A 7,715-nucleotide genomic window follows, 5' to 3' on the forward strand; every position below is an offset into this window, starting at 1 on the left:
AATTTCTATCTTAAGCTAACCAAGGATTCAACTTGGGATTTTTATTTTGTTTTTCTGCTTAAGGCTAGTAATGTGGTTGTAAAACAAGAGGGGATTTAAAGGCTCAAGGGGGCTTACAAGGGTGATGTAAAAGGTAGGCTAATTTTGGGATAAGTGAGCTAGAATCAAACAATGGCCTCAATCATATGCAAGCATGTAAATACACTAAATAGTGGACATATAGATTGAAACAAAATATAGATTACAATCATAGAGAAGGAAACACACAAGAATAAAAATATTATGGTTAAATAATGTAACCATGTAAATAAGCTCAAAATCTCACAGGTTGTGTGTTCTTTGGCTCGAAAACCATGTTCCAAATACAACTTCAAACAAGTTTTAACATAAAATTTTTTTTTTCAATTTAAATTAGTGAAATACTATAAAAATTTCTTGAAAAAGAAAATATTACTTCAACCAAGTAGTAACTAAATGCACAAAATCAAATAAACATGCAATAAAATATTCAAATGCAATAACTAACAAGAAAAATAAACCATTGGCGTTGAGATAGAAGAGTAACTAACCCATGGAGATCGGTATCGATCTCCCCACACTTAAAGATTGCACCGTCCTCGGTGCATGCTGAGATGTGCAGGTGGACGGGTTGTTCCAACTGATGCTTTTCTTCAAGGATTGTGCAGATGGACTTGTTTGTTTCCCCTTTTAAACGTCTTCCGGTTCCTTTCCAGGTGGCTATCCTGAAAGAAGAGAAAAAGAAGAACAGTAACCCAGAAATAAAGATAGAAAATAAATAAAATATGGGTGTTAATGCCAGATAATAAGGGTCCCATTTACATGGAAGCTTCAACATGTATGTGAGAAAACAATAGAAGCACATGGCATACCAATGGTGCAGGAATTGCAACAACGGGAAAGAGGGTGTGGGTAATGCAAAATAATGTAAGTGCATATCAATGCAAAAGGAATATCAGTATTACAAAAATTAGCATTGACTTATAATTAATGATATTACCCAACAGTGTAAACAAGTCACTAAGCACCAAATAATACCAGAAAAGTTATAACAGTTGAATAAGAAAATTTAACACTAATGGAAAAATAATAAGTTTAGAAAAGAAAATAAAAATATGCACAAAATTAAAATGCAATGAATGAAAATATGCAAATAAATTAAATAAAATAGAATGAAAGTGAAAAAGGATGAGAAGGGAAAGAACGGAAGAAGAAGTAAGTAAGAAATGAGGGAGGAAAAATTAAGATTGGGGAAGAAAAGATAAGATATTTGGCAAATTAGGATAAGTTGTGCGGCGCAAGCGACGCGGACACGTGGGGCACGCAGTCGCGCAACTTGCGCTGATACTGATTGACGCGGTCGCGTCGGTCACGCAGTCACCCGTTTTAGGACAATGGCGCGAGGACAGCCTCGCGCTCGCACAACTCTCTGTTCAAAATCATATTAGTGCCAAATTTTAAGTGACGCGATCGCATGGGGCATGCGATCGCGTGAGTGAGCTTTAGAGGAATAAGATGCGGTCGCATGGGTCACGCGGCCGCATGGGAAGGATTATGCCTTCAGCACCAATCCAGCACCACTCTCGCACAACTTTCGGGTGTGCACCACTTTGACGTCGAAATCCTAGTCACGCGGCCGCGTGGAGCACGCGGTCGCGTGGAGCACGCGGTCGCGTGGAGCACGCGGTCGCGTGGGAGGCCATTATTCCCATATGACGCAGTCGCGTGGGACGATTTATGCCATTGGCACGCTTCCAGCCACGCTCTCGCGTGACTTTCTGTTCGTTTTCTTTTCTTCCCATTGCACTGGTGATGCGAACGCGTCAGCGACGCTGCCGCGTCGCGTGCGTGTTTTTCCTTCTTTTTTTAATGCAATATGCAGATGCAAATGCAGTGCTTAATGTGAATGCTATGCATGATTCCAGGTTCAATAAAATAAAATAAATTTCAAAAACAAACAAAACTAAATAAAATTAAAATTGCAAAATGAACGATCATACCATGGTGGGTTGTCTCCCACCTAGCACTTTTAGTTATAGTCTTTAAGTTGGACATTTGATGAGCTTCCTGCTATGGTGGCTTGTGCTTGTACTGATCCAGAAATCCCCACCAGTGTTTGTACTTCCAATAGCCTCCGGGATCCCAAACTAGGCACAGAAAGCCTTCAAGCAAGTTGAAGCAAGTGACAAGGCCCCAAGAGTGGTGATTGGTAGAATGGATTCCGGGGTCCCAGACCTTGCCTTTGCACCCGTCTTTTGGTTGAGCAATATTGTTCCATCCGGGTGGCAAGCAGTCTGAATTCTCACGTAAGCGGCCAAACAACTTCCTAGACCCATTCAGTTGAGCTCTATACCAACTTTTACTCTTAAACTTAAAGCTTCCAACCATGACGAACCTTGTAGGACAATTCTTACCACTAGCTATCTTCCTCTTACTCTTAATGTCACAAAGAGCACTTAGTTGACCATCCGTCTCCAGTAGCCCATATTCAAGTGGGATTAGAAAGCTAAGGGATATGAATTTTATCCACTTGAATGTTGTGAAGGATGATGGTAACTTAGGGGGAGGTATTTTTAATGAAATTGCAAACTCCACTCCCTTGTGCTCTTCTCTGATAATTACCACCTCTTTGCAAGCTTCTTCAATTTCAACCTCTTCCTCTTGGTAGCTTTCTTCCAATTCAATCTCCTCTTCATTGCTTTCCAAGGGCATGGGAGGCTGTACTTTTTCTTCTTGAATCTCCACCTCTTGATCAACCTCTTCCAAGTCTTCAACTGTGATATGCCTTGGAGGTTGTACACCCTCCTCACCATCAATTTCAAACATCTTGGAAGGGGTTCTGTGACTGGACTTTCCCATGGAGGTTCTGAATCTCCTAAGTCTTCACCACTTCTTCTTCTTCAATAATTCCGGCTTCCTCTACTTGTTCCAGTACAAAGTCATGCTCCATACTGTTCACTGGAGTTTCTAGTATCTCCTTCATGCTACGTTCTTCATTAGATTGTCCACATGAAGCCATGGGGGTTCCTTGAGTGTCCGAATGTCGGGAAGCTAATTGGTTTATCGCTTGCTCCAATTGACGAATGGTTGCCTGAAATCGATCCACTGTTTCCTTGAAACGATCCTTTGTCTCTTGATGCACTCAGCTTTCATAAATAGGATCATAGTAATCTTGGATTGATGGATATGGAGATGGTGAATATTGAAGTGGTGGTTTTTGTGAGTAATTGGGTTGGAATTGAGGTGGTTCTATATATGGTTCATATGGCTCAAAAGGTGGTTGGTATGGTGGTTGAGGGTTAGGGTCATATAGAGGTGAATGGCGGAAAGGGGTGATGCCAGGGCATTTTAGCCAGTTTCACTGACCTTTTATTTACTATTTTAGGGTAGTTTCATGCATTTTCTTAGGAAATAAGCAAGTTTTGGATAAAATTTCACTTACATCTTGAATCAAGCAAACATGGTGCACTTTACATGATTTCATGAGAATTCTGCATGAATTATATGACAAATTGAATGATGCATGTCTCATGACTTGGATTAGAACTTTGATGCACTTTATTGCTTGATTTTAGGACAAAGGAAGCAAGGAAGAACCAGGTTAGCAGCCACGTTAGTTTAACTAACGTGACCACTAACGTGGAATGGGAGCTAGCTTGCAACGTTAATGAGAAAAGTAATCGCCAATAACGCCCTTGAAGCCATCATAGCCCACGTTAAGAGTCACGTTAACTAAGTTAACGTGGACTCTAACGTGGAAGAAAGAAAATGGAGCCAACGTTAGTGACACTTACCTTTGTCACTAACGTTGGACCAAGTTCATAAGTGGCCACGTTAAGAGCCACGTTAACTTAGTTAACGTGGACTCTAACGTTGGGAAGCAAAAGAGAAGCCAACGTTAGTGACACTCACCTTTGTCACTAACATTGGCCAAGCTACAATGAGCCACGTTAACTCCCACATTAACTTAGTTAACGTGGAAGCTAACGTGGAAAAAGCATGTGATCGCCAATGTTAGTGACACTTACCTTTGTCACTAACGTTGGGATGAACCCACACAAGCCACTATGAGCAACGTTAACTCCCACGTTAACTTAGTTAACGTGGAAGCTAACGTAGATAAGAGAGATGATGAGCCAACATTAGTGACACTCACCTTTGTCACTAACGTTGGAGATGGCTAGCATTACTACGTTAGAAGCCACGTTAACCTAGTTAACGTGGACTCTAACGTGGGAAGTAGAGGCACATTGGAACGTTAGTGACAAAGGTATGTGTCACTAACGTTCTCGAAGGATTGGCAAGCTTACGTTAAGAGCCACGTTTAAGAGCCATGTTAACTAAGTTAACGTGGACTCTAACATAGGGGGAAGGGAAGACTCTCAACGTTATTGGAAAAGGTGAGTCCCAATAACATGTGCGAAGGACCAAGAGGCAACGTTAGTGGTCACGTTAGTGCCACTAACGTTGAAGTTAACGTGGATCATCCCTGGGTGAGGAACGTTAGTGAAAAAGGTGATTGTCACTAACGTTCTCGAACCCACATTTTCACTTAACGTTAACGCCACTAACGTCCTGAGCTAAACACCCTGCCTACTTCACACTTTCTCTCTTCAAGTAAAGCTAAGCCCACTGAAGAGTATAACTGCTTCAAACTCAAGATCCAAGGCCCATATCCAAGACTTGAAGAATCAACTAGAAGATCAGAAGAGTAGTATATATAGGGGTAGTTTTGAATTAGAAAGAAGCTTTTTTGGGGGATTGGAAAATTGAGAACTACTCTCTGTATAATTTACTTTCTCTGCACTTCTAGTTTACTTTTCATGATGTATTCTCCATCTTTGTTTTCTATTTCCAGAGCTATGAACAACTAAACCCCTTTCATTGGGTTAGGGAGCTCTGTTGTAATTTGATGGATCAATACTAGTTTTCATTACTCTTCTTCTATCTTTTCTCTTGATTTTACTTGAAAGCTTTCGATCTTCATCCAATTGGGTAGTTATCTTGGGAAAGAAGCTATTCAAACTTGGATCTCTTCTGAACCTTGGAAGAGGAATGAAGAGATCATGCTAGAAATGCTTTCTCATGTTGGACCAAATTGGGTTTGGAAGGATATGTGACTATAATCCTCCAACACTTGATTTGGGAATGCATGTGGTATAATCAGTGACCATACTTCATCTCTTCTCATGAGCAATTGACCAAGGAATTGGGTATTGATCAAGATTTGAGAGATTGAATTACCAAGGAATTGGAATTCGATCACTTAAGATTGCCAAGGAGATCAATGAATGCATTGATTGAGGAAGAGATGAATATGAACTTGATATGGAGAATGCAACATCTCTTAAGCCCAATGAATTCCCCACTTCTGATCTTACCCATTTTCTTTAATTTCTGCAATTTACTTTTATGAGAATCTTCCCCATTCCCATTTACAATTCTGCAATTTACTTTTTGCCATTTATTTTCAGCTCTTTACTTTCTGCATTTACGTTTTCTGCTATTTACTTTCCCGCCATTTAATTTCCTGCAACACTCAAACCAAATTCTGCTTAGCTCAACTAGAACATTCCTCTAATTAAAGTTGCTTGACCAATCAATCCCTGTGGGATTCAACCTCACTCTATTTTGAGTTTTTACTTGACGACAATTCGGTACACTTGCCGAAGAAAAATTTGTTGAGAGACAAGTTTCCGTGCGTATCAAGTTTATGGCGCCGTTGCCGGGGATTGATTTTGTATCAACAATGATTAAATTGGAGGATAACTAGATTGAGCATTTTTCTTTTGTTTGATTTAAATTTTTGTTTGAGTTATTTACTTTCAGTTTTAGTTATTTTCTTCCCGTTCCTCCTAATCTTCTTTCTTCGTTATTTACCATTCAGTTCACTAACCCACTAACTATTTGATATATTGCATCACTCAAACTAACAGCATTTCTAACAAGAAACACTTTCTGCATACGTTTCCTTTCTTGTGCCTTGTTGGGTGTATGACAGGGAGAAGAAGCGGAGCTTCAACTTCCTTTGATTCTGAACCAGAGAGGACCTTCCTTAGATTAAGGAGGGAAGCAAGAGGAAAGAGAGTAGTGGGTGCTGAGGAAGAGTAAGAGTACTTTGAACCAGACATGGAGGAAAACATGGAGAACCATCATGAAGAAGAGGCTCACAACTATGGCAGAGAGGGTCTAGCAAATCATGCTGGGCAAGAGAGAAGAGTTCTAGGCTCTTACATCAACCCAAACCCAGGAAATTGTGGGAGTAGCATCCAAAAGCCAACCATACATGCCAACAATTTTGAACTAAAGCCACATCTCATCACCCTTGTTCAGAACAATTGTTCATTCGGAGGAGGTGTCCAAGAAGACCCCAATCAACATCTAACCACCTTCCTGAGGATATGCGACACTGTGAAGTCCAATGGTGTTCATCCTGACACCTATAGACTATTTCTGTTTCCCTTCTCGCTCAAGGACAAGGCATCTAAATGGCTAGAGTCCTTCCCGAAGGAGAGCTTAACAACCTGGGAAGATGTGGTGAATAAGTTCTTGGCAAGATTCTATCCACCTCAAAGGATCAACAGGTTGAGAGCTGAGGTACAGACATTCAGGCAGCAGGATGGTGAGACCCTATATGAAGCATGGGAGAGGTTTAAGGACCTGACAAGGAGGTGTCCACCAGATATGTTCAATGAATGGGTGCAGCTACACATTTTCTATGAAGGGCTCTCTTATGAGTCAAAGAAGGCAGTAGACCATTCATCCGGGGGATCTCTGAACAAGAAGAAGACCATTGAGGTGGCCATAGATGTCATTGAAACTGTAGCAGAGAATGACTACTTCTATGCTTCCGAAAGAGGGAACACTAGAGGAGTGATGGAGCTAAACAATGTAGATGCTCTGCTGGCCCAAAATAAGCTCATTACTAAGCAGCTGGCTAACCTCACCAAGAAGATGGAGAGGAACCAAGTAGCAGCAATCACCACATCATCAACAACTCAAGAAGGAGAGAATGCAGAAGCAGAAAGTGAGCATGAACAAGCCGACTACATTGGAAACTCACCCAGGCAGAACCATGATCCATACTCCAAGACCTACAACCCTGGATGGAGGAACCACCTAAACTTTGGGTGGGGAAATCAACGAGATCAAGGCTAGGATCAGAGACGACACAACCACAACAACAATGCATTCCACCAACATTCCACACAGAGATCATATCAACACCACCCTAACAACACCTCTCCACATCCATACCAAAACCAAAATAACTATTCTCATCCTTCCACCTCGAATCCCAACTCACCATCATCTGATGACAGACTCTCAAGGATTGAGAATCTACCTGAAGGCATATGCAAAGAAATCCAAAACAACAAGGTGTTCAAAGAGGAGGTGCGAGCCAATATCAAGAACCAGGGAGACACCATCAAGAAGTTGGAATTTCAAGTAGGATACTTATCTGAGAAGATTCCCAAACCTACTGATAGCTTCCCAAGTGACACAGAGAAAAACCTGAGAGGTGAAGCAAAGAAAGTAAGATGGGAGAATTGCAAGATGGTCACTACAAGTGATGAGAAGACTGAGGAAGAGCAAAACAAGCCATTAGAACAACTTAGAGAGACATCAGCAGAGAAACAGGAAGAGGATCACCCAGAACCCAAAATTTCACAAAAGGAGCTGATAAGACTCTATGC

At 41.1% G+C, this 7,715-nt stretch overlaps 1 non-coding gene across 1 annotated transcript; it reads right to left on the reverse strand.

Annotated features, from left to right (window-relative positions):
* Nucleotides 1-6,600: 6,600 nt before the first annotated feature.
* LOC112761293 (small nucleolar RNA R71) lies at nt 6,601-6,707 on the reverse strand. Its single transcript, XR_003181694.1, has one exon. It is a non-coding gene; the product is annotated as a small nucleolar RNA R71 (small nucleolar RNA).
* Nucleotides 6,708-7,715: the final 1,008 nt, after the last annotated feature.

Source organism: Arachis hypogaea, chromosome 16, assembly GCF_003086295.3.
Source record: "Arachis hypogaea cultivar Tifrunner chromosome 16, arahy.Tifrunner.gnm2.J5K5, whole genome shotgun sequence".
Lineage (NCBI taxonomy): Eukaryota > Viridiplantae > Streptophyta > Magnoliopsida > Fabales > Fabaceae > Arachis > Arachis hypogaea.